We start from the raw sequence: 12485 nt of genomic DNA on the forward strand, positions 1-12485 counted from the left end.
GTAGATTTCAATCCATGAAACTAGATTTTAAGTTCGAAAGTATGGTTATGTGTGAGGAAAGTTATAGTACCCCCACAATACTCATCAAAAGATGGTACCAGTTTGATTTCAAATTATCCAAGTCTTAAACATACTTGTCATTTACCAAAATATTTATTATTGAAAATTAATCTTAAAATTACCCCAATAGTTTGGTAGTAATTTAAGATAATTCTCTTATCTTAAGAGTATTCATAGAGATTAGTGTCACAACTTAAAAAGGCTTTTTCATCAGATTTATTATAGTATTTTATTCAAAAAAATTAATAAAGTCTCTCAATAGTCTGGTATAACTTACTTTAAGACAGATCTCCCAATAGTTTCATGAAATTTTATTTGAAAATACTTACAAAGATTTTATTCTTTTGAGAAAGTTTATTAAATCTTTCAATAGTTTAATAAGACTTAATTTAAGAAACAATTCTCTAATAGTTTAGAGGATAAAAATTATTTTTTATTTTTTGAAATTTATTTATGAAATTTCTTAATAATATGTCAGATTCCATAAAATTTAAATTCGTAAAAATTCTTCAATAGTTTGGTAAGATTCATGAATTTATTTGAAAATACTTTTTTTGTTATATTTTTATTGTTTTCAGAAAATGAAATAATAGAAAGAAACTTACAAAATATTTAATAAATAATAGATTACTCAATGAAATAATAAAATGAATAATAAAAAACTAAAAATAAAATAAAATAAAATATAAAACTTAAAATATAAAATGGTAAAGAATAAAGTCATAAATAAAAATTTGCCAAATGAACGTCGGGTAAACGGGTCGGGTATAGCTTTCATGCGGATCCTTCATTCTTCACGGTTGAGCCGATAAGCAGCCTTTTCTCTTGTGCTTTCTAATTCTTCTTCTCTCTAAAGCTTTATAGATTTTTCAAGAACACCCAAACTAATCCAAAACCCAGCATTCCATTCTCGCTTCTACAGCCGAACACCGTCTTAGCCAACACCAAAAAAACTCCTCTGCGATTTTCTTTCCCTCTTTTCTTCACTAAAGCTCTTCCTTTTCCTCTAGCCTTTTGGGAACCAGCAACCAGAAATCCCAAGACAACCTTTTGTTTCAATGGTTTCCTAAATCTAAACCTGAAGCCAAGCTTCGCTGCTATCAGAACCACTTTTAATCGCTGGTGATCACCCTTAGTCTCCGTTGGCTTTACTGATAAGAACTTTCAAGCTTTTCTCTTTTTGGTGGCACCGTTTATGTTGGTGTTGGGAATCACTTGGCTATGCTTTTGATTCGAGGCCCCCCCTTACCAATCTAAAACCTTAACCACCAAACCAGTCCACCATTGCTTCCACATTCGTGGGTCACCATCAGTTAGAAACTTTGCCAAAGTATAGCTTGAACAATTGGAATTCATACACAAATGCAGAACATAGTTTACCCCGTGTTCTCTCCAGTATCATACTGTAGCACCAAAATCCGTACCTCTACACCCTAGATCCATTTTTAATTTCTTCAATCTTCCCTTAGAATTGAAGATGGTGTTGGACACGAGCAAGAAAAAAGCAGTGCAGAAGAAAGCTGCTTCCGTCACGAAAAGAGGAGTGAAGACGACTGTGGCTGCTGCATCTTCCAATGGGGCGGCCACAGAGAATGGAGTGGACAGGGGTTTCGATGGAGTTAGTGCATTCCTAATTTTTTGTCAGACCCGTACTAGCGTTCTCTGCTCGTACCCTCTTTCGAGAGATATTCATATAGTGTCCTTATCAATGACTTTTCGTGGACATGATCTCGTTGCTGATTCAGTATGGAAGCTTAATTATGGCAGACACTATGGCTTGCTTGGATTAGATGGTTGCGGGAAATCTACGCTAGTTGCTGCAATAGGTTTGCATGAATTTCCAATTCCACATGGATATCTATCATTTCATGGGGGAGATTGACAATTCCACAGCAAATGGATATCTATCATCTCACCAGGGAGATTGAACTTCTGACATGCGTGCATTGGAGGCTGTCATAAGTTGTGACGAGGAGAGAGGTTTCAGCTGGCTAGGGGGCACTTAGGATCTTTTCCCCCCTTTGGATCTCGTGAATTCATACTTTATCAAATTTTTTTTAAATCTATGATTTTGTTTAATTTTTATTTTAATAAAAATTGATTTTGAAATTAAATTTTAAAAAAATTTTTTATCATTTTTAATACCAGTTGATTTTGAAATTAAATCTCAAAAATCTCTCAACATCATTTTAATCAAATTTTAATTCTGAAAAAATTCTCAAATAAAATAAGATGTCTACAGTTACCCCTCTTTATGTATTTTTTATGAAACATATATTATGCAAAGATAAAAGATATCCATTTTGTTCAGGTCCAAAAGCTAATATTTAAAAAGTGATCGAAGTATACCAAAATAGGAAAATGATAGAGACTGAATTGCAAAATAAGAAATAAAATGATATGCACTGACCAAGATTAAAACGGGTGACCGAGATTGAACCATGAGTTAAAAAAATAAAATGATCTAGATTGAATTGAGATCAAAATGAGTGACCGAGATTGAATCGCATGTTAAAAAAATATATTTTAAATTTTCATCTCTAAATCTAAAGATTCACAATTTGGACATTCAAAAATTTGTAAAGTTCCATAACAGAAGTTGAAAGATTCCAATATTCCAAGTTTAACAAAATAAAAAAAAAAATTAAGATTTGCAAGAATGGAAGATTCGCAAGATTTCAAGTTTCATAAAAGTTCTAGATTCACAAAGATTTCAAGTTCTCAAGGACTTTTAGATTCATAAGAAAGAAAGATTTGCATGATTTCAATTTTAGCAGAAGTTCTAGATTCGCAAAGATTTCAAGTTCGCAATGAGTTTGAGATTCACAAGAATGAAAGATTCACAAGAATTCAAGTTTTGCACAGGTCAAAAAAATAATCTGAACCGAGCTAAGATCAAAATGAGTGACCAAGATTGAATTGTAAGTCAAAAAAATAAAATGATCTAGACTGAGTCGAAATCAAAACAGGTGATCAGGATTAAATCACGAGTCAGAAAAATGATCTGAATTGAGCCAAGATCTAATGATCGAGACTAAGCCACAAGTAAAAAAAAATGATCTAGACTAAGCCAAGATCAGATGATCGAAATTAAGTCACAAGTTAAAAAAATGATCTAGATTAAACCAAGATCAGATGACAGAGATAAAATCATAAATAAAAAAAATGATCTGGATTGAGACAAGATCGAATAATTGTGACAAAATCACAAGTCTTAAAAATTATTTGGATTGAGCCGAGATCGAAAATGAGTGATAAATGATGATGCAATAATGCAAATGCATGTCCTATCTAGGATACAAATGTAGATATAATGTAAACACAATGTTTGTAATGCAAATGTCATTAAATCAATGTCATGAAATCTCAATTATGGTAACAAGGTTCTTAAGACTCCATCATTCCTTTTTAGCTTCTCAGTATAAATAATCTCATAACAAGTTCTGCCAACTGATCCATGTTATTCTCTTCCTCTGGTTATAATTCACTGGTCATTTTAATCAATCTATCACTAAATTCATTACTAGGTCACTTTGTTTGCCCTTTTTACAAGCATTTTCTCAGGCTTCTTTCACTTATCTTATCTTGGATTTCTTTCAAAAGAATAGAAACCTCTTTATGAACATTGTCATTCATTTATTTACCATCATTTAAATTGGTGACAGACATGATACGCTTCCTTGATTCATTCAGGGGATGTATATTTGGCACAGGATAAGAAAAATTGACTTTTATTTTTGAAGAGAAATATGGTTAATAACAAGTCAAAGGTGAGCAAAGGCAAAATACTTTAACTATTCAAAGGGGATATCAACATCCCTAAATAATGATTGTTCAGATAATTTCAAAACTCAAAATTTTCGTTCAAAAACATATTACATCAATGTTTTTGGTCTTCGAGCTATTCATTATCCTCATTTTTAGGACCTTCATATGAAGTTATTTTTTTTAAGTTTTCATTTTTACTTAAATCACCCTTTCGAGTTTTTAGTTTAAGTCTCCATTTTTCTCTTTTTTTGTTTTTTTTTTAATTTTTTCTCTTTTTTTTTCATACACCTTTTTCTCAATCTTTTTGCCCATCAATGACATTTTGTTCAAATTCTCGAATAATCCAATGGCGAATCTACTTTAATTCAATTCATGATTCTTTAATTTAAGTACTCATATTCGATCAAAATAGACTTTTAAGGAATGTAACATAGGCTAAGGTGAGGGGTTGCCAAAGAAATAGATAAAACATGCCCAAATTGTATTTAAAGGGTTATCAAACCAAGAATCATTTTTTCTCTATGGGGCATACTGGTATTTTACCCCATCAGTTTTTTCTTTCATTTTTCTTCCTTTTTTTTTTTTTATTTTTCAAGAAAAACTTGAGCACAAAAGGGTTTTACCCTTGAAATTATTAAAGATAAATGCACTTCTCGATTTTACCCCCAATGTGGGGGTGATCTTTGGTTAAGGTTCCTCAAAAGAAATTTTTAATAAACTCAAATGGGGTAGCAAAGAATAATTTTACTCTTTTTTTTAAGGATAAAAGAAAGATTCTAGTTTCTCATCTCGAACATTAGTACTCTTAATGAAGGACATTCATTGACTAAGAGCAAACTTGTGAATGAACAATTGTAAATATCATGTGTTACATCACTTTCAAAACTCTTCACTCGATTTATCTTCTTTTATTCAACAGTCCTAATGAATCAATAATCTTCATCTATTAATCAGATCATCATGAATGATGTTTTTAAAATTGAATTTTGAATTATCATTATGACTGTCTAAACATTCATTATTAAGAATCAAAGAATGGATATGGCCAAAAGGTATAATAAGGTAAAAATAGATAATGGTGATTTACATAAAAGAAGAATGTCATGAAAATGCATCAAATCTATCACTTTATTAAAATGATGAAAAATAAAATAAAATTCAAGTACATAAAAGAGATCTATATTTTTAAAAAATCCTAAGATGATAATCAATTTCAATCAGCCTTCCCAAAATCATGCCCTTAGGTGATTAGGCAAATGGGCCTTTATGGATATTCAGCACCCCTGATTCATTGAAGTTCATCAAGCCTGCTCAAATCAAAATTTATACCTTATGCTTGAAAATATGGTAGGTTTCTATGGAGTGACCCATATTCCCATTATGGTAGTCACATGTGGCATTAACATTGTACCATTTAGGATATGGTGGTTTCAATGGTTTCAAAAAGATTAGGGATACTAGGTCATCCTTGACCAATTCTAGAAATGACTCAGTATAAGTTATGGGGATAGGATTAATATGAGCTCTCTCTTGATTGTCCCAAGTCTTCCCTTTGTTCAACTTACTTAGTTTTTCTAAAATTTTGCTCAACTCTTATTTAAGCTTTTCTTGGGCCTTTTTTAATTTCTCAACACGGCTAGCATTATCTTACTCCATTTTTTTTGCTTTACCTTAGGTGTTGTATGGATGTTGAGCTCTTCTTGTACCTTAGTACCATAATCTAAAATAAATGATCTTGACATGATTTGACATGATGAATAAATAGTCATGAATGAATGTAATGCAATGCATGTATGTTTATGAATATGCATAAAAAGAAAAGAAATAAACAAGAAAGAAAATTAGTTAGTCATTTTAACAAAATAAACATTACAAAGCAAGTAAACTAATAGCATGACCGTAGATTTTAGGTTAACTATAAAGGGTGGAAGGACATGGCTCTACCTATGGTTAAGCTCTTAAAGTTAACTATATGCGGTTTGGATTACTTCTAAAAGATTCTTAAATTATTTTTTACATCATTGTCCATTACAGCTAGTAAGGCAGCCCGATCATTGCCTATCATAGGCTACAAGGGAAAGGGGTTTAATTGGAGCGGGAGTGTTTCACAGGCCTATGTGGAGATATGAAATCTCACGAGGGCATAAGTACTTTACTCCCTTCGAGGGTAGAGCTCAGGTGGAGAGTTTATGTTATGCACATGCAAATGAATGATAAATATATATAAATGAATAACTAAATAGAATATAAGCAATGAAAAGAAAGAAACATAAGAGAAAGAAAACAAACACAAATTTATTAAGGCTTAGATAATAAAAATCATTTATTGGCCCGACTTTCGATGTCCCCAGTAGAGTCACCAAATTGTCATAACATATAGATCCATGGACCTATCGCTAGACATAGATTAAAAGGAGTTGTCACTAATCTTTTTGTTAAAGTGTGATTAGCCACCTGATTGAATTTGTCTTATTTAAATAAAAGTCCCAAGATTGACTTAGGTATCTTTAAATAGTAAATTCTGATCCACAAAATCAGATTTTAAGTTCAATAGTACGATTATGTGTGAAAAAAGTTATAACACCCACATAACGCCCGTCAAAAGATGGTACTAGTTTGATTTTAAATTATCCAAGCCTTAAACATGTTTGCCATTTACCAAAATATTTAATATTGAAAATTAGTCTTAAAATTACCCCAATGTTTGGTAACAATTTAAGATAATTCTCTCACCTTATGAGTATTCATAAAGACTACCCTAAAGAACCTCATTCATCGAATTTATTATAGTATTTTATTCAAAAAAATTAGTAAAGTCTTTCAATAGTTTGGTAGGACTTACTTTGAGATAAATCTCCTAATAGTTTGGTGAGATTTTATTTGAAAATATTTATAAAGATTTTATTCTTTTGAGAAAGTTCATTAAATCTTCTAATAGTTTAGTAAGACTTAATTTAAGAAACAATCATCTAATAGTTTGATGGGTAAAAATTATTTTTTATTTTTTGAAATTTATTTATGAAATTTTCTAATAATTTGGCAAATTCCATAAAATTTAAATCTATGAAAATTCTTCAATAATTTGATAAGATTCATAAATTTATTTGAAAAGATTTTATTTATTTTTTATTATTTTCCAAAAAAAAATAATAGAAAGAATTTTTACAAAATATTTAATAAATAACAGATTACTCAATGAAATAATAAAATGAATAATAAAAAACTAAAACTAAAAATAAAATAAAATATAAAACTTAAAATATAAAATGATAAAGAATAAAGTCATAAATAAAAATTTACCAAATGAATGTCGGGTTAAACAAGTCGGGAATGGCTTTCATATGGATCCTCTTTTCTTCACGGTAGAGCCGATTTTCAGCAGCCTTTTCTCTTGTGCTTTCTAATTCTTCTTCTCTCTAAAGCTTTCCAGATTTTTCAAGAACACCCACACTAATCCAAAACCCAGCGTTCGATTCTCGCTTCCACAGCCAAACACCATCGTAGCCAACACCAAAAAAACTCCTCTACGATTTTCTTTCCCTCTTTTCTTCACTGAAGCTCTTCCTTCTCCTCTAGCCTTTTAGGAACCAGCAACCAGAAATCCCAAGACAACCTTTTGTTTCAGTGGTTTCCTAAATCTAAACCCGAAGCCAAGCTCCGCTGCTGTCAGAACCTCCCTTCGTCGTCAGTGATCACCCCTATTCTCTGTCGGTTTTATTGATAAAAACTTCCAAGCTTCTCCCTTTTTGGTGGCATCATTTCTTTTGGTGTTGGGAATCACTTGGCTATGTTTTTGATTTGGGGCCCCCTTACCAATCTAAAACCCTAACCGCCAAACCAGTCCATCGTTGCTTCCACATTTGTGGGTCACCTTCAGTTAAAAACTTTGCCAAACTATAGGTCGGACAATTGGAATTCATACACAGATGCAAAACATAGGACATCAAGAAGGAAAAAAGTCAACATAGAAGCGATACAGAAGTAATTATCAAACCAAAAGCAAAACACAAAAAAAGAAGAAACCTTGGCAGCACAGTTTACCTCATGTTCTCTCCAGCATCATACTGTAGCACCAAAACTCCATACCTCTATACCCTAGATCCATCTTCGCCTTCTCCAATCTTCCTTCAGAATTGAAGATGGTGTCAAACGCAAGCAAAAAGAAGGCAGCGCAAAAAAAAAGTTGTTTTCATCATGAAAAGAAGAGTAAAGGCCATCTCCCAAAGGGGCAACCGCATAGAACGGAGTGGACAAGGGTTCCGATGGAGTTAGTGCACTCCTGATTTTCGATCAGACCTGTACTAGTATTCTCTGCTCGTACCCTCTTTTGAGAGATATCCGTATAGTGTCCTTATCAGTGACTTTCCATGGACATGATCTCATTACTGATTCAGTATGGAAGTTTAATTATGGCAGATGCTATGGCTTACTTGGATTAGATGGTTGTGGGAAATCCACGTTGCTTGCTGCAATAGGTTTGCATGAATTTCCAATTCCACATGGATATCTATCATTTCATGGAGGAGATTGACAATTCCACAGCAAATGGATATCTATCATCTCACAAGGGAGATTGAAGCTTCTGACATGTCTGTGTTGCAGGTTGTCATAAGTTGGGACGGGGGGAGAGGTTTCGGCTGGCTTGTGGGCACTTAAGATCTTCTCCGTCCTTTTAATCTCATAAATTCATGCTAAATCAATTCCCTTTAAATTTATATTTATAATTTTATTTGATTTTTATTTTAATGAAAATTGATTTTAAAATTAAATAAAAAAAAGTTCTCTCTATCATTTTTAATGCTAATTGATTCTAAAATTAAATTTCAAAAATTTTTCAACATCATTTTAATGTGAATTGATTCTAAGATTAAATTCCATAAATCTCTCAACATTATTTTAACCATATTTCAATTTCGAAAAAATTCTTGAACAAAATGAATTATCTAAAAATGAAAAATAAAAAAAAAAGAAAAAAGAATACCTAAATTGAAAATTCGAATAGGTGATTTAAGTAAAAGAGGATATGTTGGTTGGAAGCATAAAAAGATAGGCCAAGAATATTCAAGAGTCCAATAGACTAATGGGCAGGATTTGAATTTTTAGCTTAAAGAAATCAAATGTGTCAATAAAATGAGATTTTGAGAAAAAAATTCTAGATTGGTGTCAAAAATTATCTGAATGTTCATTATTTTGGATGTTTGAATCCTATTCAAATACTTGTCCTAGCAATATACTTTGGCATTGTTCATTTGCTTATTATCTTTCACTAGACTTGTTTTTGGATTGAATATCCATTTTCTTCAAACTACTTCATTTCTCACCATTGTTGCTTCCCCATAATAAGAAAATATGTGATGAAATGCATTTTTCATAGAATTGAAATGACAAAAAATAAATGGAAAAAATATATAGAAGATCCCTGCATTACTTTGAAAAGAAAGTTGATAGTGACAAGGGCAGAATAAGATAGTGTGATGAAAGAAATTTGTGAAAATATTGATCCATAGAACTTACCAAAAAAAAAAAAAGAGGCATTTTGAGAATAATTCGGATTTCGTGAAAATATATTTTGACTCATAAAGTGGTTGATAGAGCTGTGAAGATGATAATTGTTGAAGATAGAAGAAAGAGAGCCTTGAGAATATTTTTTTTATACCACAATTATGGATGCATTCATTGCATTTCATGCATTGCATTCGTGACATTCACTACATACGTTGCAAACAAGAGGTTTGAATTAGCAAAAGGCTAAGAATTTTTCAAGTAAATGAATTCTGAACTAGTAAGTCCTTGGTTAAAGAAAATTTTCAAAAGATAATTTTTGATTGAGAAAAGGATAAAACTTTAACTCTTGATTGAAAAGTTTCACAAAACATTCCTTTATCTCAATGAGCGTATTTTTAAAAAATAAGTAGGATTTGTAAGCCCTTCAGGTATGATCATTAAAACTTGCGATTGTTATTTTCAAGATTGTTTGATCTCATATTTCATCTTAAGCTCAAACCTAGTTACTTTGATCTCGATTTAATCTAGGTCATTTAATTTTTTAACTTGTAGTTCAGTCTCTATCATTTTTATTTTCGATCTTGGCTTAGTCCGATCATTTTCATTTTCAACCTTGGCTTAGTCTGGTCACCTTCATTTTTTACCTCGACTCAATCCGATCATCTTTATTTTTTACCTTAGGTTAGTCCAATCACCTTCATCATTGATCTTGGTTCAGTCCAATCACTTTTCTCTTCGACCTTGATTTAGTTCGATCATTTTCATTTTTTAATCTTGACTTAATCCAGTCACAATAATTTTCGACCTTGGCTCAGTTTGGTCAGCTCTATTTTCGACCTTGGCTCAATTTGCACACTTTCATTTCTAACCTTGGCTCAATCCAATAACTTTATCTTTAACATTGTTTCAGTCCAGCCACTTTCATTTTTGACTTTGATTCAATCCGATCACTTTTATTTTTGACTTTGACTTAGTTCAATCACTTTTATCTTTGACCTTGGTTTAGTTTGACCACTTTTATCTTTGACCTTGGTTCCGTCCAATCCCCTTCATCATTCAATTTTTGGCTCAATCCAAATTACATATACATATATATATATATATATATATATTATTTTTGCCTTTGGCTAAGACCAAGTCATCTCATTATTCTGACTATGACTAAATCCATATAATCATGTTTTAACTTTTCGCTCTGCCCAAATCATCATTTTTTTACTTTTGACCTTGTCCAAGTCATTCCAATTTGAACTTCAACTCAGTCTAAATAATTTCATCTTCGAACCTGAACGTAGTGGATGTCTATGTCTTTGTACAATTCTTGTTACACAAAAAATATATAAAGAGAGACAATTATAGATACCACATTTAGTTAGAGGTCTAAATCAATTAGGCCTGATTTGATTTTAGGTCCAAAGGCCCAAACTGATTAGGTTCGAACTTGTTTCAAACCTGATAATTTATTTTTTTATTTTATTTTTAATTATCTTTCTTGATTTTTTTATTATTATTTCATGAATTTTCTTTTATTTGCATATGTGTATATATCTTATCTATCTTGTTTATTGTTTTATTATATTATTATTGTTATTTATCTATTTATATTTATTTTTACATTTATTTTCCTTTATCTATTTTTTTATTTCTATTATTATCTTATCTTTAATTTCAATTTCAATTATCCTTTTAATTTATCAAATTATTTCAAAAAAATAAAAAATGAATGATAAAGCAAAAGTTGGCTTGTTGATAAACTAGGAAAATAAAAAACGATAATCTTCAGTTTAAAGTTAGTTTTGAGTTGATTTGGAACTGCCTTTGCTTTCTTATAAATACACAACAGAAAAAACAAAAAAAAGGACAAAAAAAAAATCAAAGAAGAGAGCAAAAGCAATCATAAGAAAAGCAAGTCAGTTTTTAGTTAGTAAAGGTTTTTGGAAGAGATTGGTCTCTTTGGGTAATTTAATTTACTTTGGATTTGATTCAGTCCAATTTTGAAGAAATTTGTGATCCTATAAGCTTAGAAGAATCGAATTGGCATTTTTTCAAAATTTTCTAAAAATTATAGAAAATTTTTAGAAAATTTTGAATTTTTCATTGAATTTTTCGATGGGCTTTGAAGTTTTCGATTTTATTCTGACCATATTTCCAATTTTTGACAAGAAATCTAGCAATTATTCCTAATTCTCGATAACTATTCCTAGGTCCCGATGAAGTTTTAGTCGAAGTCTGGTTCCCAATCAGATCCCACCAGCTGACAAACTTCCCAGAGCCAATTGTAAAAATTGACCACTGCTTTTTTTCTCTAGAGAGAGGCGCTGTGAATGTAGAGAAAGAGAGAGAGAGACCAAAGGATATCTAAAGAGAGGAACTAAAATTTTTTACTTTTATAATCCTTCAAAATGGTGCCATTTTAAGCTTGCAAAAGTTTTTAAAGACCCAGGTGTTTTCCCATTTTAGGATCCAACCCGCATGAAACCCGATTGGCAACCCATTTCCAACAACCTCACCCACGTCGAGCTGAACCACAAACTAAGCCATGATCCAAGTCACATAAGCCAATTGGTTGTTCTACAGCCAACCCACTTTTTGGTAATTTTTTTCTTTATTTTATTTATTTAAGTTCTATTTTATTTTATAATTGATTATAATTTTTTTCAATTTATTTATTTATTTTCATTTTAGTTACATAAATTTTATTTGTTTTAATTGATATTTCTAAAAAGAAAGAGAGAGAGAGGGAACTTTTCAAAATAAATTTATAAATTCTACTAAACAATTGGGGAATTTTTCATGGGTTTAAGAATTTTTAAATTATGATTTCTACAAAACTTTTTGAAAATTTCATAACTAAATTTTAAGAGAAAAATAATAAATAATTTTAGTCATACTAAACGATTAGAGGATTTAAAACTTGAATTATAAATTCTACCAAATGATTAAAGAATTCCACAATGAATTTTGAAAACAATTTTTTAATCCTATCAAATGATTGGAGGATTTAAATCTTGAATTAAATACTACAAAATGATTGGAGCACTTGTTGAATTTTCTTTAAAAAAATAATTTTTTTTCAATCCTACTAAACGATTGAAGAATTTAAATTTTTGAATTAAATGTTACCAAATTGTTAGAAGATTTAATGACCTTTA

General features: G+C 30.7%; 1 pseudogene; it reads left to right on the forward strand.

The window, feature by feature from the left end:
* The first annotated feature begins 551 nt into the window (after positions 1 to 551).
* LOC111297299 (ABC transporter F family member 1 pseudogene) lies at positions 552 to 2095 on the forward strand (annotated as a pseudogene).
* Positions 2096 to 12485: the final 10390 nt, after the last annotated feature.

The sequence above is a fragment of the Durio zibethinus genome, chromosome 12 (genome assembly GCF_047325235.1).
Source record: "Durio zibethinus cultivar Kanyao isolate XHJ-2024 chromosome 12, ASM4732523v1, whole genome shotgun sequence".
Classification (NCBI taxonomy): Eukaryota; Viridiplantae; Streptophyta; class Magnoliopsida; order Malvales; family Malvaceae; genus Durio; species Durio zibethinus.